This window comes from Rhea pennata, chromosome 17, assembly GCF_028389875.1.
Source record: "Rhea pennata isolate bPtePen1 chromosome 17, bPtePen1.pri, whole genome shotgun sequence".
NCBI classification, from domain to species: Eukaryota; Metazoa; Chordata; class Aves; order Rheiformes; family Rheidae; genus Rhea; species Rhea pennata.
Window position 1 is genome coordinate 13,359,745 of NC_084679.1, and position 25,756 is coordinate 13,385,500.

The 25,756-nt window shown below is 50.9% G+C and overlaps 1 protein-coding gene across 3 annotated transcripts in view; it reads right to left on the reverse strand.

Annotated features, from left to right (window-relative positions):
* Positions 1-7,085: 7,085 nt before the first annotated feature.
* Positions 7,086-25,756, reverse strand: part of RBM19 (RNA binding motif protein 19) — a 105,117-nt gene continuing 86,446 nt past the window's right edge. For 2 of the 3 annotated variants that reach the window (XM_062589955.1, XM_062589952.1), the window contains exon 25: positions 22,815-23,220. The gene's annotated coding sequence lies outside the window, so the exon portion shown is untranslated. Of the gene's footprint in view, positions 7,669-22,814; positions 23,221-25,756 lie in introns of those variants that run through there. The other variant, XM_062589954.1, reaches the window with a different exon arrangement.

The window sequence follows — 25,756 nt, forward strand, 5'->3', positions numbered from 1 at the left end:
AAACAGTTGACTCGGCAGGGTCTCACTGCTCTGCCAAAGGCAGCAGCAACGCAGAGCTGTCTCCTCGTTTCCCATGGAGAAATAAAGGTATTTATACCACCGAGCTGTGAGACAATTGCACAGATGTCTTCCCTTTGCAAGACACCCAATTCCTTCCCCCTCCACCACCGGCATGCTTCACTTGGTGCTTCAGCCTTGCCCGCCAGGTCTCAGTCCACAGCGTCCCTAGTTTGCAAGGCCAGGGGAGGTCGTGCCTGTCACACTGACCTGGGAGCAGCATGGGGAGAAGGGGCAAAAGGCACAAGGGGGACAGCAAACAGCTTGGCTGTTTCTGCAGTTAGAGGGTGAATCGGTCATGCCAGAAAGGGAGCTGTGAAGGGAGAAGAGGGAGGGATGGAGCAAATTTGCAGTGAAGACAGTGCAACAAAGAGTTAGAGCGAGCAGCCTCTGCGACGAGGGTGGGAAAAGCCCCGTCTGAACCAGGAGAGGCACCGAATGGACAAAGCCGCCTTCTTCAGCTGCTTCTGCCAAAGGGTGACGGGAGAGGAATAGCCCCATCTGGTCCCCATTTCATGCTGTCCCTCCTCCCAGTGATCTTTGTCAGGCATGTGTTTCTGACAGGCTTCAGAGCTATTGATGCCATTTGCCTCTGCCCTGGAGGCTTTTTGGTGATGGAAGATGCCTCCATTAATACGAGGGAAAGCAGCAAAAGTCTGGAGACAAGGGGGAGAAAAAAAGCAAGAGGGTTCAGCAGGCGAGACGGATTTGACAGCCACTGTTTCATTACTGCTGGGGTGTGGAAGGGGTTAACCACCAGTTCACACCATTCTTTTTGAAAAATGGGCATCCGCCATGAAAGTGAGACACACCAGGATCAGAAGAGCTTCAAGAAAACAGTCCTGCGTATGCTCAGGTCACCAAAGAGGCCAGGGCTGCTTCTTGCTGAGCATCGCCCAGGTTTCCTCAGCCACGGAGGGAGGGAAGAGCAGCTCCGTAAAATTTCTTGCTTGATCCCAAACCATCCCAGGTGTCCTCATGTCCAGCATCCCCTCCCTCTCCGCTATCATTCATTTTTATGCCGTGGGCTTGCGGCATCCATAGCTGCGAGGAAGAGAACAAAGAGGGAAAATGGCTGATCCTCCTCCTGGAAATCTCACAGGCGAGAAAGAACAGACCCTTGGCAGGAGGTCACATTCTTTGGCGCTTTCTAGCCCAAACGGACAAGGCCTGGGGAAAAGCAGGCGCTGTTAGCTGCCTGTTCAAACAAGAATGTCAGCTGTGAGCTCTGTGCTTTGATCAAAGCCTTTGTGAAAATAGAGCCGGGAGTTCCCATATCTTGCAGGGGTCATTTGCAGATTCGGAGACCTCAGAGCCGCTCTCCTCATGTGCTGCCGTGCCTGTACGTGGCAGCGCTGGATATTAGAGCCCAGCAAACCTCCTCCACCATATTCCCATCAGCCTCCAATGCTATTTTCTTAGCAAGCACAAACTCTCCCTGTAAACCAAGCTCGGGGCTGCCACTTAGCTAATACTTCAAGCTCTTTCCAGCTCTCTTGCCTGATTCAGCTCACTACATCCCCTTTCACACTGCGTATGAACAGACAGTGTTTGCTAAGGTACAAACTTCGAAAGAGACAGGGCACGGAAAGCCACACTGCTTTAACGTGGTTATGGCACTTAACAACATAATCTCACAGCCATCTGGAAGAGCTTCCACAGATCGTATTTTCAGAAGACCAGAACACGATACTCAGCAGCTTCATCTACTAACGTCAAGAGGTTTTTGTTAAGAATGAAGCTTCCAGCTTCTCTGGTCCCCAATACAGGTGTTCTTCTGTGCAAAGTCCTCTCAGCAGCACTCATAGACAGTGGAAGCTTCAAACATGAGTTGGTCCGTGAATGCACCAGTTGCTAAGCGTGACCATTTTACAGGTGAGGAAAGAGGGGAAGTGACCGGTGCCACAACCCTTCCCCTGGGGGGAATGAGAAGGTTCAAGAGCTGCCTTTACCCTTCCTCACCTCTCCCCGTGCCCCAGGTAGGTGTTCACGACTTGCACTTCTCTTGGCGGGGCTACGCCAAACAGCTCTGGGTGTTTGAAATGTCAGACCGAGACCCAAAATACGAAGGTTCCAAAATCATAAAAGCGGAATTCAAAACAAAATCCCGGGAGTATCCAAACTGTTCCTTGTGACATTTTTCTTGGAACAAAGTATTTACAAAAAAATCATGTATGTTTAATCAGAGATACACAGTTTTGGGTCTGTTCAATACCTACCTTTGATCCCTTCAGTCATTTTAAGCCAGGAATGTGCTCCTCCATGGTCACCTAGGGGCCAGTATCCCAGGAGGACGCCTGGGTTGATGCATGTGGTACCCTGTGAACTTGAGGGAAGCATCCCTGAAGACGCTGTACTTAAGTGGGAGGATGTGCTCCAAACTACAGTGCCCAGAAAGCAATGCACAAACTTGCTAGGAAAGCAAGTTTACGTTTTGGTCAAGAGCTTTGAAGCTTAATGTGTTGAATATTTTTGCAAGGATATCTAATTCACTTCTGATTTCAACCAAAACAAGTTACTTCTGCCTCCTGGCTCAGTTAAGTTGAACCATTTCTGGCAAATGGAGTTTCCCCTGGAAAGCTGTCGTGTGGCAAAACCAGCATTTAGGATCAGAAAGGATTGCTTCATTGGAAGATTTCTTATGTTCTTAGAGATAGTGTGCTGCATTTTGGGCAACAGCTCTTCCACAAGAGTCAGGAGACCTGCAAGACTGGATCTGTCCTGGCTATTGCCCTGCTGAGGGCTCTTCCACCCTCAGGGGGTGATGTGCAGGGGTCTCTGCAGGGACTCACAGGCCCACAGTCCTGTAATAGCTCCCACCCATCGGAGTCCTTGCTGTTTGCTGAGACAAGGGAAGGTAAACCCCAGCACCTGATTTCATGATAAGTCCCACATGCAGAGGCCAAGTGGACTGGCTTCAGCCTGAAACAAGGCCATCAAGAGAAGTGGGGTGAGATACAGCTAGTCCCCAACCCCTGATTTCAAGCATTAGCATGAAGGAGATTGAATGCAGCAGGAAGAACAATCTGGAGTTAGCTCCAAGGGTGGAGACTATGCTCACTCAGGAAACTTCCTTGTCTTTCAGCATCTGCTTTTCATTTTTCCAGTCTCTACCTCCTCTTGTCAACATCCATCACGAGCAGGTTTCACAGTCCTCTATGTTTCAAGAAGAGGAAGATGTCCGTAGAAGGGGTGAGCCACCACGGCCTATGTCCTCAGATAGAGGGACAGCCCTCCTCCAGCAAACCACCTTGCCATTGGGCCACTCACATGCAAAGCAGGAAGTTTCCGAGGAGGTGAAGGATGCTGAAGAGTGCCCACATATTGCACAGCATCCCCCTGCCCTCACTGCCGATGCAGGAAGGCCGGCGCTCACCATTCAAAGGAGGAGCCCTTTGGAGCCAGGGCAGGAGCCTGCTCATCCTCCCTGAGCAGGGGTGAGGCTTTTCCTCCCACCCTGTCTGTATCCCAGGGGAAAGGCAGAAATCAAAACAGCGACTGTGTTACTCAAGGGAGGGGGAGATGCAACCTGCCCAGGCAGTAACAAAAGGGGCAGGAAAAAATTACCATAATGAGGAGCTCATGTGGCATGATTAAAATACTCCGATTAACTTAGTCCCATTCAGCTGCAGGGCAAGCTGCATGTGATTAACCCTTATTCACTACAGAGCAAAGTGGTTTGATTTGGAGGGAGGGGAGAGAGGGGGTGTTTTCAAACACCATCAAGGGGAATCTTTAGACTCAAGTGTCAAGCAGTTTCTCAGGGAAGATTGATGGGCAGCTCTCATCCCAGCAGATGGAGGTGGACAGCGCTCCATACTGCATGCCAGAGGCCAGCTTGACGCAAGTGGGGCAGAGCTGCAGGGAAGGGAAGGGCTCTCAGCAGCCAAGGAGGTACAGGGTGCAGAGGGGTTAGCATTGCCACGCCAGCTGAGGACTAAAACAGCTGAAGACAAGGGACAAGCAGCAAGGTAAGCAACATCAGTGACAAAGAGGACTTTTAGAAGTGAAGAGCTGGCCTGCGGACTGTAAAAGAGAGGGGGAAGGAGCTTCTGTAATGAGAAATGGCAATCTGTGCCCATCCAAGTTGTCTTTGCACCCTTTCCTCTCCACCTTGGAACGAAGCTTTAAGTGACCCATGAATGACCAAGGAGGTGCAAGCTCAATGATTGTTTAGAGGTGCGTTGCCTGTGGGGTTAACACATCGCTTCCCCTTTACCAAGCTGCAAACACCAGCTGAGATGATCCCCTCCTCACCCTTGATTATTTGTGCCTAGTCCTGGCTCTCGCACTAGAGCACTTGCTTTGCTCTGCTGGAGCTGGGCAGCACAGGCAGAGCAGGGCTCAGGCCCTGGCAAAGGGAATACATGAATCATTGCTGAGTGTGCAGAGCACCAGGATGATTCTCAACAGGACACAAGGGGAGATGAGTGCATCTTCGCTGAGCATTCAGACCCCTTGAACTAGGCACTGTCCTCACACTGGAGGAAGGCCTGACCTTGCTGCAGTTGTCCCCTCTATCCTGGATGTACACAGTGCAGTTTGGAAAAGCAAACCTCAGAATTCCTGTTTTGCAGCCTGCCCCCTCTACAGTAACAGTCCCTGCACACATGTGGGCCCCACAAGCCCCTCCAGAGCCCATTGAGGAGCCTGGAGCATCTTGACACAGGCAGCCCAAGAGGAGACCAGCCTGCCAAGGCCCTTTGGAAGTCAGAGCTACCATTTCACAAACCAAATCAATTCAGTGTTAATTTGAAAAGCAACACATTTGTCAAGCCTCTTTCCTCCAGCTGACAGCTCAGGGCATGCTCAGACCAGCCTGCCGCAGCCGGATGGGTCCAGGCAGCCAGCACAGCCACCCGGCTAGTGGAGGGCAGGGCTGCACGCAGGGTGGACAGAGACCAGCTGGCTCCCAGGAGGTTCCTGCCTTGCACACTCATAACACACACCAGAGTTGACTTCTCTGCTGACAGCCCGCTCCTATAGCGCTTGCCTCACTGTTAGGTTGGGAGATCTAGGGCAGCTCTAACAGCACACACCAGGGAACGCAGGTGGCAAAATGCTGTAGGAGGCCTTCTCCACGCAATGTGGTGGGCACAGGCCCGCCGACAGCAAGCCTGTTCCTGCAATGGCTTTGCACTTCTAGCATGTGCTCAATTAAAGAGATCTCGTCCTGTCATCACTGCAGCTGGTCCCCAGAGCTAACATCAGCACTTTGCATCTTCCATCTGCAATGGGGCCCTCTCCCACCTCTGTGGGGCTTTTGTCCCACCGGCATCACTTTCTTGACAACTTGCAGAACAGAGAACCATCCCTGTCTGAGCAGGTGGGTGTGCAATTCCCAGAAGCTAGGCTGGAGCACAAAGTCCAATCCAAATCACACTCTTCTCATCGTGCCCTCTGGTCTCCCTGCGTCAGCCTCTCCAGGCCCCTGGATAGCTCTCTGCTGCCATCTCCCCAACAGCTTTCACTCCAGAAGCACAGGAGAGTCACTTCAGGCTGGGGGAAAAAAGAGAGACTCTCAAACCGAGCAAAATGCCTTTAATTAAAATATGCTTCAACCTAGCAAGGAACAGCATTGCATTCCCCCTTGGGGTGCTCAGGAAAACAAGGGAGAGATCTTGTACAGAGACGGTTTTAACTTGCAACCCACATTCTGTTTGCAAAAATCAGAGCAATAGAGAGGGAGAAGATACCAACACTAACTGCCAGGTTTCCTGCGGTCTGTGGTCCTGGTATGACACTGGTTAAACCATCTAACTATACTGCTTGTATGGCTGTATGCCAGCAAATGACCAAGGATTTTGCTGCCAGTGAGATTCCCAGCTTGCTCATGTGCTTTTGGGGAATAGCCCTACATACCCTGGGACTTGATTGAAACCCCTGCTAGAAACATGACCTACTTCCCGCAGTACCACTTGGTCTTTCCCCAGCCACCTCCCAGGCCATGAACCAGGGCAGCCTCACCCTCTCCAAAGTCATGCATAGCAAGCTGCTCTGTGTACTCGCACACAGCTCAGTCCTTTCCTTAAAGCACTCAGAAGGACAACACATGTTCAATGAGTATTTGCATGCAGACACCTGAGAACAGTATCCCTGCACATCACCAGCACAGACGCTGCACCTGGCACATCCTTGCCTGGACAACACTGCTGTAGTCAGAAGATGCTGCCTACTGGTGGATGCATACGGGGTGTTAGTGCCACCAAAAGCCAGGGTATGCAGTATGAGTGAAAGCAAAGGATTGACCTTGCATCCACTGCGTGCTTAGTGCAGAGAAAATACAAGACAGAAACAAAAAGCACATCTCAAGAGCACTGAGATAACAGTTCACCAATAAGCCAATGGACCCAAAGGACTTAGGTCCGTGCAACAACATATTAAGACCAATTTTGCTACATTAGTCTCCACGTGTTAGCTTATGAAAGGCCTGCCATTTATTTTCTTCTATTTAAGAATATATTACAATGCCACCAGCTTCACTGGAGACACTGCAGATGCAAATCGGTGAAATTATAACCAGAATGAGGCCCACCAACCCCCTCCCCCCCACCCTTGGAGGGCTTTAAGGGAGAAACATCTCCCAGCCGCTGAGCAGAGTCCTGCACATCCCTCAGCCCTCGGTAAGGCCGACTGCAAAGAAATGTAAAGACTTGTGATCCGTCTTAGGCAAACAGAGTCATTTGTAATGTTTGCCTTCCTACCCTGCTCATCTTCCAGACACTTAAGCAGCATATTGGAGATGAGGGGGAGAAGGGGGAAAGAAATACTATCAAAAGATGGAAAACTAACACTCATCGGCCCCCCAAATTCAAAGTTTGCATGTAAGACTCGGTGCTCCACCGGGTTGAACTCTTAGCACAAACTGATCAGCAATTGCGCTTCAGTTTACAAAGCAATCACAGCTAAGAAACAAAACTTGGAGTCAGAATATTCACGATCAAACCATATGGTTAAAACAGTAAGGAAAGGTTTATTGAATACATTCAAACAATTAATACATATGAGAACACTGCAATTCCCTCATTGCTAGTCCACAAACAGGAAGAAGCTAAATTCATTAGATTAATATTTGTTGAGACTTATTAGTTTAGCTTTAATTTCACAATCAGATGGCATTTTCTGAAAGTTGAAAAGCAAGCTCAAAAGATTCATTGAACCTAAACTATGGCATTAAAAACTAGCAATTTAAAAATTTTCTGAAGAGAAAGTCCATGCAAAGTTTCTGGCTTGTTTTTTACACCATCCTCCCTTCAACTGGGAAATCAGCATCGATTCTTTCTTACCCTATCTTAGGCCATAGCCCAGGCTTTTTAGTATTAATGCATGCAGACAGGTCCTCAGTCTAACGTAACAGCAGGATGCTTAGTAGACCCCTTTCTCTCAGGCACTTGTTTTTGACTTTGACCAAACAGACAGAAATTGTTGCCTCGTGCACAAGCTCATTTCACACAATTGTCTGAGTTAGTTAATATTGCTGTTAATAGCCTTCAAGTACCAAATGCTTTCCAGGACTGTCCAGTCAATGTCTTTCCAGCTCTGGCTCCCTCAGCTCAAGGTGGAGATGAACTGGCTGAGCACCTCTCTCTGATGGAGCATTTCCAGGCCTCTCTGTCAGTATGCAGAACACACAAACAAGCAATTGGAATTAAAAAGGCGTTAATCTACATAACTAAGCCATCTCTTCAAGCTCAGCACAGGTAGTTTTGTCTAGGGGATCAGCATTACTGAAGCTGGATTGTCTCCTAGTTTTAACAGGTCAATCTGTACACCATCTGCAAGACCTCAGAAGAAGCTCCAGATGCTTTGAAGTTACTTTCATCCTGCTGGTGCAAAGTGAACTAGATTAGCTGGACTGTGCTGGGCTAACCCAAGTGTTGGCCTCTGGCTGTAGACCAGCGTGAGGTGCACTCTCTTTGCACCAGGAGATTACAGCTAAGCAGAGACCTTGCACCCAAGTTGAGACTTTCCTGCATTTTATTATCACCACATGGAGACCTTACTCAATAATTGTGGTTTGGGCACAGCAACAGTGTAAAACCAGAGCTGCCAACCTCCTCTCTCAATTTCAGTTGCTCCACATGCAAACCACCTCCAGGTCCCTGGGTCTGTACAAAGTATGTCATCATGAGGAAGATTTTAGATACCAGAAGACTGCATGTGTCAAGGAGCTGGAATGAGGATGTGGCTGGTCTGAGACTGTCAAGCTACAGGAGGAGGGAAGGAAGGATTTTGAGATCATTCTGCAACTCAGCATTCTGTAAGTTATTCCAATATTCCTCATTCCATCTCAGGCATCTGATCCCAGAAGTCAACACTTCTCTTCAGCCAGCCCTGATTCTTCCCGTGCTTTAGAGCTCAAAGAGCAGCTTTCCCCTTCCCTTTGTGATTTCAGGGGAGCTGGAGTTGAGGGCAGAGCTCCTGGGAGATCTTTCATCTCAAATTTTTGAAGAAGCCCTTGAGCAGCTCAGAGTAGAGGTTTGGAGAGAACAGCAGAGCATATAACAACCCTGGTAGGACAATCAGGAATACAACAGTCATCAGCACCCATAGATGACCTCATTATTCCCTGGAGCTGCATCAAACTGGTAGGAGCAGGGCTCTTCCCACTATTCCAGAGGGATGGCCCATCCTGACCAGCAGGCTCCATCCCATGACACTCCCAGGAGTCACATCCAAATGGCTGGTTGTTTTGGTAGCAAATACGAAATTAAGCACTATTTTTTTAAAAGCTTAATCAGATCCCTCACCTCCTCAAGAAGGGCTCTTCAGCCATGCCTATATAGTTGTGCAGAGTGCTACCCACGCAGAAGAGCATGTGAGAAGCAAAGCTGGCCCATGGGCTGCACAGAAAGCCAGGACCCACCTGTCTCTGGCAGCCCTAGAGGCAAGCCAGTCCCGTCTCTCCTGGGAATGCTATTACACTTCAAGGTAATAACATGCTTCATTCCTCGCTCCTTAAGAAAACTTTTAGGGAGGCAGAATTGATTCTTAAGTGTTATTATCTTAATTAGAGTGCACATTTGCTACTGCTGACAGAGCCAAGGGCCAGGCTCTCAGCTGGTGTAAGCCATGGGAAGATCCTAGTGGCTTTGCACCAGCTGGAGGGGGAAAAGGGAAAAAAAAATAATCGGATGGTGCTGTCAAGTCTGAGATGCCAGCTACATTCCCAGAGTGAGAACACATCATCTCCCTCCCGTCTTTCCACTTGTCCTCCCTCACTGCCCATCTGATGTTTGCTGTGGCCTCAAGATCCCACTTTGTCTGGCTGGAAAGGTTACCGTAAACTCGTAGGAAGGAAGGGCAGAAGTAATCACCCCTCCCACCAAGGCAACCCCTCACCCCGGCCCCGGCGTTATTTGCGTCCGGGGCTAATACACTCAAACCCAGCTGCTCAGCAGCTGACCCCCAGAGGTCTCCTTGCTGACAAAAGGCCTATCTTCTCTCCGCCTAAATGATTTAAATTCTAATCAAACATCATTTATAGTACATCTCGGAGCCGTCTCCCGGGAACGGCTCCCATGTGAGCCGTTGCCAGGGCAACCAGGGGGTCTCATTTCAGAAATGTCAGATTGCATTATTGTCTTCACACTTCTCTGATAACCTGGTGTCTCTCCCTCTCCTTCCACCATCCCCATGGTTCGCGCTCGCCTTCCCCCTCCTTGCCGCACAGCTCCCCACCCTCCATCCCAGGAGAAAATGACTGGCTCCATTTCATTACTTGCCCTACCAACCCCACCCTCCCATGCAGACAACACACAGTCCCCTTTGGTCTCCCCTGTGTGGTCTGGTGTCATTTTATTTTGCTAGATATGAAAATGAGAGCTTGTTTTCTGTTGACCGGGGTGGAGCAGGAGATGCTCCCATCCTTTCCTTGTTACATTCCCCTGCCTTGGCATGGTGGTTCCCAACATACCAGGGCACTTTGGGACAGGAGCAGAGGGGATGCACAGGACTATTTGCCACCTTCCTGAACAAGTGGTAAGGGCAAAGAGGAGGTGCAGAACTCAGGAAAAGCTCCTCTCTATGCCTGGGCAAGACCCACTCTCCCACAGCCTTTGAAGCAGGGAGTTTCCTTCCCAAGAGCATCTAAAGCAGGCTGTCCTTGCAGGACCCGAGGATACAGTGCCATGGGAGGACAACATGACTTCCGTAATTCTGAGCTTTTTCTACCAAGCCTTAAGCTTGTACTCCAGTAGAGATGAGTGTCCAGGCCAAGAAGCAGGTGATCTCTGGACCCTTCCAGGCTAAAGGATCCACATGTTTCTTCTGGAACATGGCCACTTTTCCACTCCTGTGATTTTCCAGCTATCCCGTTGCTGGCTCCTTTGCATAGCTCACCCTGACACTGGTGGTTCAGCAAAGCCATTGCCCTGTGCAACAACAACTGCCTGTAGGTCCACCGGAGGCAAACAGGCAGCTTTGTACAGTGAAGCTTCTCTCTCAGGATGTCTTTCAAATTTTATCCTTGCAAGTTTTCTTTTAGTGGGGCTCCTGAGCTAGCTCCGTAGCTATGCAATGCTCCTAGCCACATTACATCAAGTTTTCGCAACCATCTAGGGAGTTTCCCAGAAAAGCTAAGGAGTTCAAGTCAACTCTATACTTCAAGGCTTTTAAAGAGCCTCTTAATCACGATCTACAAACTACATGCTCAAGGCAGAAACTCCACAGCCCTTACATAGTACTAGTAAGCACACTACATAGTAGGGCAAGTTAAAGGAAGAAAGCTAGAGATCAAATCGCATCAGGCAATTTTCATTATGGTAACAGCCAAGTTGAGCTTTGGGTTACGTGTGGAAAACAAAATGGGCCAAGTTTCTGAGCTCTTTCAGCTCAGCTCCAGGCTGACTTTGCCAGCATGGGGTAGGACCTCAGCCCAGGGGTGCGAGGGCAGAAACACAGGCACTTGCCCATCACATACCTGTGGACAGTGAGGCTGCAAGTGCTTTGGGACACAGGTTAGCTTCAGAGCATGTAGCACCCAGTACAAGCGGACCAGAAGAAGCCCCAGAGTGGCCTGCTTTGGAGAGCTTTAGTTAAGAGAAATAGGCACACACTGGGGCAGGGAGGCTCCAGGGACTAAGGAGAAGCCCTGGTGCAGGATGCCGTCTAGGAGGCACTCAACCATTGCCTCCCAACACCACCAAGCCCCTACCAGACATAGCCACATAACTACAAACAGGAAAGGAGAAAAGTCCAAAAAAAAAAAGAGCATGGACACTTACAGCCTGGACACTATACAACAGGAGCTAGATCAGAGCTGCTAGACACATACAAAGCCTTCAACCTGGGGGGCAGAACGATCCTAGCTCAGTGTCTTCTCAGCATGGGGACCGTAAGGCTCATCTCATTGATGTCATCAGGCTCAAAACACACATCTTCCTGGTATACCAACAATCCAAAAAGAGGCCTATTGCATTTCATCTTATCTCCTCTTCTCATGGGAGAGGAGCTCAGCCTGCACTGGCTCCAGGTTAGTCCTATTCCCACATCTTCTGAATGCCCTGCTACCTCATTTCAGCAAGCTGCTCTCATCAGACCCTTGTTGACAGCAGCACACGGCCACTAAAGAAAGGAACTTGCTCCTTGCCTCAGTCTTCCAAACTCTAGGATGGTGCATTAAAACCATAGTTGGCTGATGCACCCCTAGTAAGGTTTTGCACAGATCTGAGCTGTCAAAGCCCCGTGCAGTCTGAGTGCAACACAGCCATGGTTTTCATATGCCAACAAGGATTACCAGCTGAGCTTCTGGGAATTTGATCCTGGCGAAACTATACTGCTTTTACTACTTTGAGAAGGGTTTGGCAGGGAGCAAAATAATGTTCCTATACACCCTAAGGCAAAATTATGATTATTCCCTTCCAGAGTGAAAATCCTCCTGCTGTGTGTAAGGATGTCAGCACCGGAGGCTACTGTAGTTACGAAAAAATGGAAAGGCTAAATGGGGCAAGGAGATGAAATCTTAGCCTGTTTTCACAGCCCTGTATTTTGGCAGTGAAACGCACTGTACCTGGAGATGAGAACCTGTGACCGAGTGCTTTGTGGTCAGTGGGATCTTCTGAAAGCCTAAGCCTAATCCCATCACCTGTCTCCCACATGTCACCGGACTTATGGCTGGTCCTGAGCTCAGTGTCTTCATTAGAAAGGATTCACCAATTTGGCTGCATTGACAGAGGTTTTCAGTGGAGCCAGGGCTTACCCAGGGATGGGAGCTCTTTGTCTGGACAGAATAAGCTGTGCCGAGCTGCTGGGCTCCTGCCCAGGCGTCTGAAGCAGGCTGTTGGGATCATGTGTGCCATGTCTGTCTGTCTGTCAGGCTGTTCCTCAGCCTCCTTCCCAACTCACTGGCCAAATTGACAGATGGGTTGAGGTCTTCATTGCCTTTGCATTTCTGCAAGTCCTGTAAATACTCAGAGACAGAGGGCAGGTGAGGACTGTCTTGGTGTCCCCGTCAAAGTCAGCTCAATGCACGTAAGATGTGAGATGAGGCCCTTGGGGCTCACCCTCATGAAACAGCTCCTTTGGACACTGGCAGCACTGGAAAAATTGGCCTTGCTCGGACTTCTGCTGGAAGATTGCCGATGTCCAGGAGTGATACCTTCTCACACTGATGCTAGCTTCCTGGCAGAAAACTTTAGCTCAGGCCACACAACTTGGCCTCCCTGATGCTTTACGTATCTCTAGGACCTTCATTTCTCGCAAGCAATTTCGTTTCCGCAGTGGCTCCCATTGGCTGGGCTCCACTGGCAAGTGGAGGGCTAACAGCAGCTCCAGGCTCAAGGTGACTTTTTCCTGTGGTTTCCCCCTTAGCATTTCCCAGTGTGCTGTGCGAAATCCCCTTCCCACTGTGCTCACTCCCCAGCGAACAAGGCCACATCCCATCTTCTCTCTTCCGCTGTGAGATGTGTCCCTCCCTCCTACCTGTCTTCTTCCGCCTCCCATCCCGTCCCCTACTCAAACCCAGGCTGGCCACCATGGCCCTATTCCCGGTGCACCCAACCTTGCCATCCCGAACTACCCGGGCAGCAGGATTTGGCCAAATAGTCCTGGTCTCCATATTCTGCCCCCCCTCCTTCCTGTTCCCCTCCCTCCCAGGGTACGGTGCTGGGATGGCAAAGGGCCAGCCAGCCGTGTCCCCATCCCCGCGGTGCCCTGTCCCTTTGCCATGCTGGGGTGAGGGTGCCTGCGCGGGCCCGGGTGCGGCGAGCGCCACCGCACGTTGATCCATCTGCCGGGCGTCTCAGCTCTCGGATAAATCCCGGCAGCCATAATGAACCTCCCAACACTCGCTCTTCCCAAAGAACAAACCAGCCCTGGCCCAGGCGGTTAATATTTAACTGAATAAGGGCCATAAATATGGAAAATGGGACTTTTAATTAAATAAGCAGCTTTTAAAAGGGCCCTTGGGCCGAAGAGGCTTTTGTTTAAATATGATTGATTTGACATGTCCTTTCCCTCTCGCCTGCTCTCGCTCTCTCCCACTCAGCGTGCGCCTAGGAAGCCGGGCCACGCGTCCCTGTCACCCCGGCTGCCGCCAGCTGCGCGGGGCCGAGGACGGGAGATGGATGGCCGAGGGCTGCCGCCCGCCCGGGAGCTTCCCTGCCGCTCTCTGCCTTCGCTGCGGGTGAAGCACGGTGTGGATTTTCTGCTGTCTGCTGAGGGTTGAGCTGGGTGGGAGGCACTGCGGGGAGGTTTCCCGTGCAGCTGGTTGAGCGGCCAAATTATAGCAAACTGCTGCTCTGATTCGCAGGGTGTGGAGCGGGGGGCTGAGCGGGACGGATAGACACACAGCACAGTTGCTCAAGCTCCAGTTTGGAAGGAAAACCCCAACCCTGCCAGTGACAGAAACTGAAATCATTCGTAGGAGTCCAGGGGTTACTTAAATGCCCTCCTAGTTCAGTTGTCGCTGCCTGTTATTGCAGAAAAACTCTCTGGAAAGCCGAAACTGCTTGCCCTGAAGATTCCCAGCAGCCTCTGTAAAAATGTGTTTCCACCCCATAACTCGGTGGCCCTGGAGGACGCAGCAGTGGTGCTCTCGCACCTGGAAACATGCACCTCCAAAGAGGCTGAGCCACTGACGTCCCAGTCCCAGGCTCAGCCCAGTACGTGGTTTGGGGGTAACACAGCCCCCAAGCGTGTCCCTGTAGATGGCCCTCGTGTCCCACCAGCCACATATACCCTGCTGCCTTCCCAAAGTCCAAGCCCACTGTGACCCAGCTAAGACCAGGACTGGGCTTCCTTGGCTCCCTCAGCTCTTGGCATAGAGGCTCCAGGGACGGTGGGTTGCTGTCAGTCCCACCCTGCAGCAGTGTGTCATGGTGCCATTCCCACGCCATCCCTCCTGCTGCAGGGCCACATCCACCTTGTGGCACCCAGAGCAATGCTGCAGTCGAACAAGGACAGCCCCAGGAAAGTTGCTGCTCAGGCAACCTTGGCCAAACCTGTTTCTCGTCCTGGGCACTGATGCCCACATAGTGGCAGGCATGGTGGATGGAAGAGGAATGATCCAAACATGGTGTTGTCTCCAAGTCCCAACATCTCCCCTTCCTACTCTTGTTTCTGGCCTCCCTAGGCCAGCATCAAGGAGAAAATCCAATTCAATGAGAAACGGCCAAGAAATGATAGAGAAGGAGGGAGTTTCTCCCCAGAGCATTTTATCTCTTATAGCAAAGAGCTCTGAAATGCACAAAAGCCTGGTTCAGATGTGCTTAAAGCACGGGGATCATGACAGCAGCCAGGTCCGACCCTGGGCCCAGTGTGTCAGTGGGACCCTGTTGAGGCTGGGGCACCTTGGGGGCAGTAAGCAGAGCCGTGTGTCTCCCACTGTCGTGGCCCTGCTCCCCAGAGCTCAGGATCTGCTGGGGCAGCAACGTCGCTGGTGCCCCCCAACTCTCTGAGCGCCCCTGTCCTTTCCTCCCTGGGACCGGCACGAGGACCCTGCATCGGTGCAGCTGATGGAGAAGGTGGGCAAAATCCCTCAGCCTGGTCCAGGACTCCCTTTCTGGACACAGTCCATTTCTAACACCCTCGACCACTGCGAGACAGCTCTTTTCTGCCTCATGAATCATTTAAAAGGAACCACAGTTTGTTTAATCTTAGATGTATTCAAAAGGGACCCTGTCAAGATAAAACACCTTGATTAGAAGCGATGGCCAGAGCAAGGGCAGGAAGATCACTTCAGCTCATTACAGCCGATATAATTTTTAAGATCGAAATTAGAGCAAAACGTTTCCCCTGGCTGTGGAGTCTCCTGGCACCTCGCCTCGGCTGGTGACGCTCTGCGGTAGCCCCCAGGATAGGCAGGATCTGCCCCGTCCTGTTTGGACACCACCGCCTGCTTTTTCTCCCTGCAGGGGAGGAGGCAGCGTGCTGGTTGCTGCCTTCTGCAGCTGCACCTCCCTCTCTTCTCTTAAAGATATTAGTGCTCCTTTTTACAGGCGATGCTGTAACCTGCCTCCTCGAGTTTATATTTCCAATAAATCCTCTCCTCTGTATGAGGGTCCCACTGCTAGGGGGCCTTGTGCATGGTGCCGGTCACTCAGGAGCTCCAAGGAGCTTGTGGCCTCGCTAGCAAGGCAAGTGGTGGCAGGGGAAACTGAGGCAGGGAAAAGGGAAATGACTTGCCAGGTTGTAGCAGAGCCAAAAAAAGACTTAGTCCAAAGCTTTGAATAGAGCTAATATCTCCTCCAATTTCAACCAGTTTGCTGCTTGGGTCCCCATGCGAGCTGGTGTGGGCAGCGATGGGGCTGTCAGGGCTGGGGCAGAGGCCTCGAGGGATGCTTGGCCTTTGGGTCTCCGCTCCTGCTGCCAGCTGTGTTTGTAGGAGCTGGCGGTTGCCATTTACAGCAGAGAAAATTTCCTGTTTCGGTTTGGAAAACAAAAGCAACTAAATGCATCTAAACTACTGCTAATGGTGACAACTGTAGCCGAACAGCATGGGCGATTTGGGCTTTGGAGAGGAGAAAAGCAGTCGCAGCAGCGGTTGAAGCCTCCCCCACTTCCCCAGACCAGCGCTTTATTTTTTACCTTTCCACGCTTGAAGGAAAGGGAAGCCCAGGAGAAAAACGTGAGGCGGGCTGGGGAGGGAGGAGGCGGGCGCGCGGAGGGGAGAGCGGCGGAGGGGAGCCGTGGGGACGGCCGCTGCGCCGGGTCTGCAGGCAGCTCGCCATCCCCGGCGGCGGGCGCACGCCGGGCCGCCGCTCCGCGAGCAGGACACGGCGGCCCCGAGGGGGATTTACGGCCGTCGTGGTGGCCCTGCTCCCCGCATCCAGCTCGCGGCACGCGGGCTTTATGGAGGAAGCCTTGGGGGCATGTGCTCCGGCCATAACTCACGCCTGCCTCCGCGACACCAGCGCCGCTGCCTTGGCAACAGATGAGGGTTTTGCAAGGCGCTGTGGCCTGCCGTCTGCTCACAGATGAGGCCCGGCTGGTCCCGGGAGCTGCGAGGCAGCGGCTTGGCCATGGGTACAACCGGCAAGGGTGGACCAGTCCAGAAGAAGGGGTTCCTGGGCCAGGGACATGCCAGGACATGGCTGTGCGGAGCTGCATCTGCATGGCCGTGACCACTTGCAAACCAAAGCAGAAACGATTCTGCCGTCTGTTGGCAGGAGGGAGCCCATAAACGCCAAGAGGAGATGACATACGCTCAAGATATCTCACTATATACTCCAGAAATGCGAGTCTGAACCTCATTTTGGAGAGCTGCTCCCAGCCAGTTGTAGCGAAACGGTGCTGCCGGGGAGCCCACAAGCCCATGCCCCTGTGCTGAGCAGGCTGGGCAGGAGCTGGGATGCCCCTGACAGAGCCAAGCCAAGGAAAACTGTACTTCACTGGCAAGATGTACATGCACGCAGTTCAGCTGCAAACGTGCAGTAAAAACAGGTCTTAATAGCTTTGCTATTGTTTGACATTTGGGTTTTACTTGCTGTAGAAAGCGGCACTAATTACTTCTTAGTTACACAGGAGTTGCAGTGTAACCAGAGCGTGGGGTTTTATGGAGTGCTACAGGCTGTAATTGCTCAGTCAGAACTGTGTAGTTTCCCTGCCTAAAAAAGTCTCGGGAAGATCCCTGAGGAGGTCACCTGGAGGCCCAGGTTGGCCCTGCACCTGGCCCGATGGGCACGGGGCCAAGGCCTGCCTCGAGAGCGTCACCCAAGATGGACACGGGGCCACCTGAGCCAAAGCACTGACACAAAGCTGTGGGGAGGCCAAGGGTGGTGAGAGAGTCAGAAGGAGTTTGGACGAATTCAAGAAGGAGAATTCACCATCAGCTATTAAACTTGATTCTCTGGAAGCATCTTCACTCAGAGAGTCCCCAACACCATTTACCAAGAGCTGGAAGATCTTCCAGGAAAGGTCACGCTATACATCTCCTCTAAGTCCTCTCTCTAAGTGTCTGCAGATGTCCGTTGGCAAACACAGAATATGGGGTTAGGGGTCAGACCACCCTTGAGGTTTTTGTGGTCAGAAGAAGGAGATGGTGCTTGGCCCTTAAATACGCTGCCTAGCAGAGCAGCAGCTGATGCTCTTCACAGCTGGCAACCTCTCTCCATGAGGGAGATACTGCCCTGAAGGGCAGATACAGATGCAGCCACATGTCCCCACCACCCTAGATGAGCTATCTGAGCACAGGCAATTTGGCTGGATCAGCCATGATGGGCTTTGAAGCACATCTGGACTTCTGCTCTAAGCTTGTTGGGCCAGCTTGTGCCTACACCTCAGCACATCTATTCAGATGTTCTGCTTTTGCAGCCACCAGAGCTTCAGTGTTAAAAGGGGAGTCTCCACTATAGCCAGTCGATCCTTATGGCAATGTTGACTTCACTCCTGTCCTTCTCTTCTTCTTACAGATGCTAGTGTGCATGTACCAGCACTGAAATGCCCAGCCTCAGCCTCTGGAGCAGAAATCTCTGCTGTCAGCATCATGTTCATCCTACTGGAGTACTGAAGGCACAGACAGGAACTCCGTTCCCAGGGTGCGAGTCCTCTCATGTCACCACAACCTTCTTATCCACACTTCCCAGGTGGGGAAATTGAGGCATAACAATGCCTCAAGTAAGTGACTTGCCCTAGGTTACCTTGAAAGTCTGTGACAGAGCAAAGACTCCAAAACAGGTCTTTCTCGTTCCTAAAGCGTGGGGATTAATTCTGTGATTCTTTATTCCTGCAACAGGTAGTGACACACACGGCTGCCAGGACTGGAGGGAGAAGGCAGGAAGGAGGAGCCCTCTGCCACGGCATGCTGTGGACCCTCTCGGGGTCTAACATTCCCTCTGCAGGGGACAAAGGTCTCACAACCCTGTTGCTGAAGGGTTGCACGTCAGCCTTGGTGGCTGTGAGCGTGGCTTTCTTCCAAATCTGGATCCGTTCCCTGGGATGAAGCTAGCTTTGGTTGAATGTTCCCCTTCCAGATCCCCTGAACACCCCGTTTTCTGGGGCCAAGGTTAATAGAACTGTCACTATCACTCATACCGAGATTAGCAAACTCAGTGCATCCAACACCTCCATGCTACCCAATCCGAATCCCTCTCTTCTCAGTGAGTTGCTGCTGACTCCTGTGGAGCAGTTTTTCCTCTCATCATCATGGCTCCCTCCCTCCCTCCTGGCCTCAAGTCCTCCTACAGAGATGACAAGTGAAAACGCACATCTCCTGTGGAAATGATCTCTGGTGTATAATTCGCTGCCCTCACAGTGTCTGGACAGGCTTGGCTAATTCCTGCAAAAAAGGAAAGGATAATGCGGGAAGACCACTGCTCCAAAACTGAGCTGTAAATGGGAGCAGAAATACCCTGCTTCTCCTGTCCAATGAGAAGGATCCAGGGTGAGCTTGAAGACGTAGGGACTTCCCAGTCCTATGCCCTTCAGGAAGCCAGTGATGAAGCAGGGATGTGAACCCACGCCTCAGTCTTCGGTTGGCTTGGAAAGCAGTGCAAGTGCCTGGCAGACATTCGTTAAAAGGCAATTTTTAGCCCCAAAACAGAACTCATTGAGGAATCACGCCCCAACACCTACTCCACTCTTCTTCAGGGCTTTCAGGCAGCCAAGGAACAAACATCAACAGCGCTGAACCAGCAGAACAACCCTACTCATTCCTGCCTGAGAGAGGACACCATAGATTTTGCTCAGGAGACAGGAGCACTTCTCCCGGCTTGGCTAACTCCATGCTGCATGGCCAGAGGTGAGCCAGGGCTCCCACCTTCCTTCCTGCAAATGGTCACCTCCTCTCTAAGGTGGCTCTGAAGTTTGGTGATGAGCCAAGAGGGATTGCTGGTGAAGCACAGGTCTGGGAAGTCACAAGGTTTATTGAAAAAAGAGAGGAAAGCTTTGAACAAATCCTTCCTGGAGGAACAGAGCTCTAAAAGAGAACATGGATGCTCCAGCCAAACCAGTGCCACAACTGACTCATAGTGTCACAGACTTCAGCTTGTCACTACTCACTTAAAGGGCTGATATTTGGTGCTGACAGGCAAAGCCACGGGAGGCTGAATGTCAAAAATTATTGGGAAAAGAATAGAGAACAAAGCAGGTGTAACTGTTATTTCACCATACAAACCAACAGTGAACCCACATCTAGAAGACAGTGTGCAGTTCTGGCCTTCATCTCGAGCGGGGCACAGTAAAGCTGGAAAACGCACTGAGAAGAGAAAGAACTGAATAGCCTTGGAGTGAGCGACTATTGCACAGACTGGGACTTTTCAGCCCAGAAAAGGGACAGATGAGCAGAATGTGACTGAGTAAAATAACGAGCAGCCTGGAGGTGTTGAGTAAGGGACACTTTCCTACAAGTCCTCTACTTGGTCTACAGGCATCCAAGGAACGAGCAGCGGCAGGTCCAAAACAAAAGGTAGTGTTAAGCTGTGAAACTCCTCGCTGCTGGGTGTTACTGATGCCAAAGGAAGGTCAGAACAACTCACGGGAGCAAAACCTGTGGAAGACCGTTAACCACTCTAATTTCAGCTTGGGAAAAACCCTTGGAGCCAAGTTCTCCGAAGGCTGTGGCGAGAGTACTGGAAGAGAGAGCAGTGTATTATACACACGTGCCCTAGGCGGCTGTGCTAGAGACTCTCTACGAGCCGGTTTGATGGCTGGCCCCCAATGGCAGCTAATGCTGTAGCAATATTCATTCTTCACCTGTTCAACTCTGCGAATTTCCCATTCACTGTTCTCCCACATCTATTCCCCATCTACGTGGCATGCCTCGGGCTCCCTTCAGCACAACCATGATGAGTTTCAGCTGAGAGAGCACACAGTTAATTATCTCCACAAACAACTCAAGGGAAGTAAAGTATTCCCTGGACCTTGACCTGTTGCTTCAATGGGATTTCACGTGCGAAGCTACTGAGATGGTGGAAATAAAGAAAGAGCACTAACTTGGAGAAGAGCAGGTTAGAATTTATGTCCTTTACAGGTATCTTCTGGCTGAAGCCTTGAATGGAGATTACTGAAAAGAAGATGTCCTCATTCTGGAATCAGATTGTGGTGCTGATGGGTTGTCTCCTACAGAAATCGTAGTTAAAATTCCTCTGGCCAACTGGATTTGTAAAATTTTCAGCACTTCAAATAAACAAACTTCTCCTTTGGTTTAAGCATCCCCTTGCCAGTGGTGACACAACCCACAGACAGCACCTGGGTACGAAGTTTAGTTAATGCTGAAGGTCACCAGAAGTCTTTAAGAGCAGATAGGACTAGCACCGGCAAACTTGTTCCTCTCTTGGTTCCCTTCCAGTCACCCTTGTGTGATTCCGGGTCCTTTGCGTCACAGGAAATACAGTGCAAAAGGATGTGGTTTTGGCTTGTTTCTAGGTAACACATTTAGAGTATTGTGTTCAATTCTGGGCTCCCCAGTACAAGAGACACATGGAACTACTGGAGAGAGTCCTGTGTAGAGCTACAAAGACGATTAGGGGATTGGAGCGTCTTATCAATGTCTACAAACATCTTCAGGGAGGGTGTCAAGAGGATGGGGCCAGACTTTTTCCAGTGGTGCCCAGCGACAGGACAAGAGGCAACAGGCACAAACTGAAACACAGGAAGTTCCTCCTGAATACGAGGGAAAACTTCTTTACTATGAGAGTGACAGAGCACTGGGACAGGTGTCCCAGAGAGGTTGTGGAGTCTCCTTCTCTAGAGATATACAAAACCTGCCTGGACGCGACTCTATGCAACACGCTTTAGGTGACCCTGCTTGAGCAGGGTGGTTGGACTAGATGATCTCCAGAGGTCCCCTCCAACCTCAAGCATTCTGTGATTCTGTAAATTGAAATCTGGGTCTTAACCTCATGCTTTCGGCAGTTCACACTTCTTCATGATATCGATGTGCTAATCTGGATTTCCTGTCTCAAACGTCACCATCCAGCTAGATGTCCTTCTTGGAGGATAGCTTCCTTTTGAGCTGCCTTTCATTTATCACTATGAAAAGCCATTTACAGTGATGTACTCTTTATATTATGCAAACAAATTGCTAAACATTTTGTACCTGGCCTTTAAAACGCACCTCCCTTAAAGGAAGGCACTGCCCTAGATTAGTCACTGCCAAACACATGCACACTGCATCCTTCCCACGGCGCTCGGGCAGAACAGCTCACCTTCTCCAAATCATCCTCAGACATCTCCAGGTTTGGATGCTTGATGCAAGACACTAATTTTTCTCCCTACAAAAACTGGGCCCCTCTCAGCCCTGGTGCCTAATCTTTCTGGCCACTTTTGACAACCGAAGCCAGTAAATCCTACTGGATTTGCCATCACCAGATGCTAGGGAGCACAGGTCTGTGGAAGATGATAGATCAGACCAGGGTCAGGTAACTTCCAGGTGACACTGAAGCTGGAAAACCATTTTATAAAATGGGGACGATGCTGACATATAAAATTGTCCTTTTGGGGTAAGCAATTTGCAGTAAACACTTGTGAGGTGCTTTGAGATCACTGCACTAACTAGACAACTACGAGGTGAAATGTTTTGATACGAGTGGCTTCTGGCAGCTGAAACAAAATCTTTGCTAGACACCTTACCAGCTCCTACGGGAAACGTCAGATTAAATCACGGTCCCCCAAATCTTCCCCTCCAGCTGTCACAGGCCCTCAGCTCCCACAAAAATCAGTGGCACTTATGTGGCCTCAGACTCAAACCAAGATCATGCGAGAAAACCAATCCAGATATGCAGCTTGGAAGGACATAATCTTCCAAGGAGGTCTCATGCCACGCTCCCACAAAAAAAAAAATCTAAAAACTAGGGATGCTGGGATCATACCTAATTCTTGGGGAGACAAGGCAAAAGGCAGAGCTCACCATGGCAGCGGAGAGATAGGGAGGTTTTGCAGAGATTTTTTTTTTTAAAGGTATGCAGTTCTCAAAAAGAAGAATAAAAAAAAAAGGCCCAGTGTTTGCAGCCAACATGTGTAATCTGTTGCAGTCCTTGTCAGACAAAACAGTTTTGCCGTAAGACAGCAATTCCCAGAGGGGAAAGGGGCGAAGTGAAAATACTTTATCAGCTGCGTACATATGTAAAGCAGTACCCTGGTTGAAAAGCAAAGCCTCTTTCCCTTTGAAAGCAAGGAAGGCAAAGACGGGAGGCAATTGCCTGAGAGCGTGGACAGAAATGACACAGGCACAAAGCTGAATGCAGGAAACTGGGCCTTGCTCCTAAAATATGTTTATCTTCCTATCAGATGGAAAAAAAAAAAACCTACCTAGCTGTGGTGAATAGAAAATCTAAAACAGCTCTAAACAAATCTGAGATTCGACCAATTTTGGGAAACTCTTAAAATATATGTATGTCTTTTAATGTACACAAATTATTATTTAATTCAAACATTAAGAACAAATTCTGCTCGAGTCTCTGGAAGTCAGCAGGGGACCTTCCATTAAATGTCCAAATTTCTGTGCCAACAGATACGCAGTTTTCTGAGATGAAGTCACACTCCTGCCCAGTATCTGCTCCTGATTTAAGAGGATTTCCTCGGGTATGAACCATCCACAGACAAGGGCTCTTCTTCCTGCTCTGAATTCAAGGTCCGTTTGAAAGGCTATGAAAACTTAAGACCTGGACCTGAAGCATAAATCAGCCCTCTGGTCCACGGGACGGACAAACGGATTCAGCTGGCAACAAGTGTGTTTACCGCAGAGTAGCCAGCGGAGGTTTCTCCCTCTGTCCATCAGCAGGTGACCTGAGAAGAAGGAAGAAAAATTACTGACGTGTAGCAGTTACCTGTCATCGGTGACGAGACAGCGACCCACAACTGAAGGCACTGCCGTCAAGTTTGATTTCCCCAGGTTGGGCACGCTGTGACGGGGCCAGGTGAGGTCCGGGGAGGGCGGCCGGGAGCGGCCAGCCCCGTCTCCAGGCACCGCGAGCCCGGGGACGAGCGGGGAGAAGCCGACGCGTGCTTCCCGCTGGCTGCGAATGCTGACGCGCTCGGACTCGGTCCTGCGCACAGGCACTGGGTAAGCAAACGGGATGGGGGGGAGGAAGAGAAAAAGGAAAGGAGAGGAAGAGAAGAAGAAAGGGAATGCGAAGAGGAGGCGGGGGGGGGGACGGAAGGAGCACGCGCGGGTGCCCATCTGGGCGATGCATCACATTGAAATTGTCCCGCATTAAAAATTCACCAGCCAGTGAATTTTCAAGGGATTTGTAGTAATTAGATGACAAAATGCTGGCAAATCTCAGGCTTGCCAAAGATGTTACTCAGGGGTCAAAGACTCGACACTTTTGGCTGGGTAATTTGTAAGTGTCAATCACACTCAGTCATCAGAGAGAAAGGAGAGATCTAACGGCTGAATTCTAACTAAGTCCAACGCTCTTGCCTTCAGCCACCCTGTCTGCTCTCACCCCCCGCCGCCCCCCTTTCATCTACCGCAACCGCAATCACTGCCGCTCGCGAGGGACGCGAGGCACAGCAGCCTGAACACAGCTCCTTTCCTTTTTTCCTCCCCCCCCTTCTCCTTCTTCTTTTGCTTTTCCTTTTTAAAAACTTCCCAATTTCCATTTCTCATCTCCAAATTTCTGGTGGGAGGAGCGCCTGTCCTGGTTTTCAGCTGCCTGGAGAAGCAGTTGCCCGGATCGCAGCGTGCCTGCCTCTCCATCCCGTTTCTCCTGCCGGGGGCAGGATTCGTGATTCGAGATCCTTCGGCAACGAGCCCTCCGCCGCCTCGCAGGGGCTGAGAAATGGGTGGTTTTAATCGCTTCTTTGGACACGTTTTTAAAATTGCTCTTGCAAGAGAGTCTGTATTGCCGTTTCCCAGGGCTTTCTTAGCCTAGTCCCAAGCACTGGTCTGGATTCAGCCAAAATGAAATAAAGAGGTTCCTGCCTCCAGCCTGCCCATCTCTGCCTCCCCGTCGGAGGTTACTGAGCCTTCAGCTCTGCCAGCTCAACTGCACGTGTCGTCCTTCCCTGGCTTGACTGTCAAAATAAGCTGGGGCAATTCAGGCACTGGTAGGATTTTGCTGACCCAGGTCATGTTGTGGGAGCAGCCAAGGGAGCGGCTGCCCCCGCGGAGCCGGCGAGGGTGCATCCAGCTCTGGGGTGAGCCGGTGGTGGCAGCTCTTCGGTCTCACCTGCGGCCAGAGCAGCACACCTGCCTGGGGTCCCGGAGAGAAAAGCAACTGCTCTACTTCCTCCTTCGCTGCCTTATAGGTGAGACCACAAAATGCAAAACGAAGTTTTACCGTTCCCGCGGGGCCGTCCGCTGCCCTCGCCGGGGAAGCCGGCAGGGCAGCGGCCGTTTGGCTCGACACGCGCCGGACCCCCAGCACACGGACGCGCTGAGCTGGGATACTGCCTACAGCCAGCCTGGAGATGTGCCAACCAACGCGCAGTGACCTGCGTTCGCCAGCACTCACCGGCGCACAGGAGGTGACTGGCCGAGGCAGGGGTCGTGCCAAGCCCCTCGCTAAGTTAGCCTAGTTAGCTGCTAACTCGGTCTACATCTCAACGGACGGCTCAAAAACTCTCCCGGCCTCGCGGAAGCTTGGGCCTTCTATTTTAGGTCATCCAACACCGGAGAGGCAGGTGCACAATTCTCCTTCCCTTCTCTAGTGGCTTATAAGGATGTCCTCATTACACCTGCTAAATCCCATCCCCGGTTTTGGGCCGTAAGGGAAGGTTTAAGCCGTAGGAGAGGGATGCAGGGACGGCTCTGGCCACCAAAGCTGCAGCGCTTTAGCTGCTGGGGAGTCTAGCACATCACTCATATCCCGGGGAAAAACATTCTGCCTGCATGCCCTGAAATGACTTTCCAACACACTTAAATAAGCCAAGTCATAGGGAAAAAAAAAAAAAAAAAAAAAAAAAAAAAAAAAAAGGCTCGGCTGCTCCATGCCTCCCAGTGTGCTAAATTTTCTAAGTGCCCTCAATCCGGAAGCGTGAGGGGGTGGGGCGGAAGGGCAGCAGGAAAATCGCCTTTGGAAAGAGTAGCTGCAGTTTATTTTGAATCCGTTGCAATTCCTTGCTGTAGGACACCGGGACTATAATATCGGGTAACTCAGCCAAGCGGCAGCGTGGGGCTCTCAAGCCATTGCGCTGCCCTATATAAGTGAGCTAAGGGGACTGTAAAAGTGGCTGTAGGTTTCTCTGCAATTTAAAAAGTCATTTAGCAGCTGCAAAACACTGCCTGACAACAGCCTGGCCTCCGAGGGGGATCCTTTCTTTAACTAGTCGATGGCTGGATTTTCAGATTCTATTACACATGTTTAAAGAGCATTAA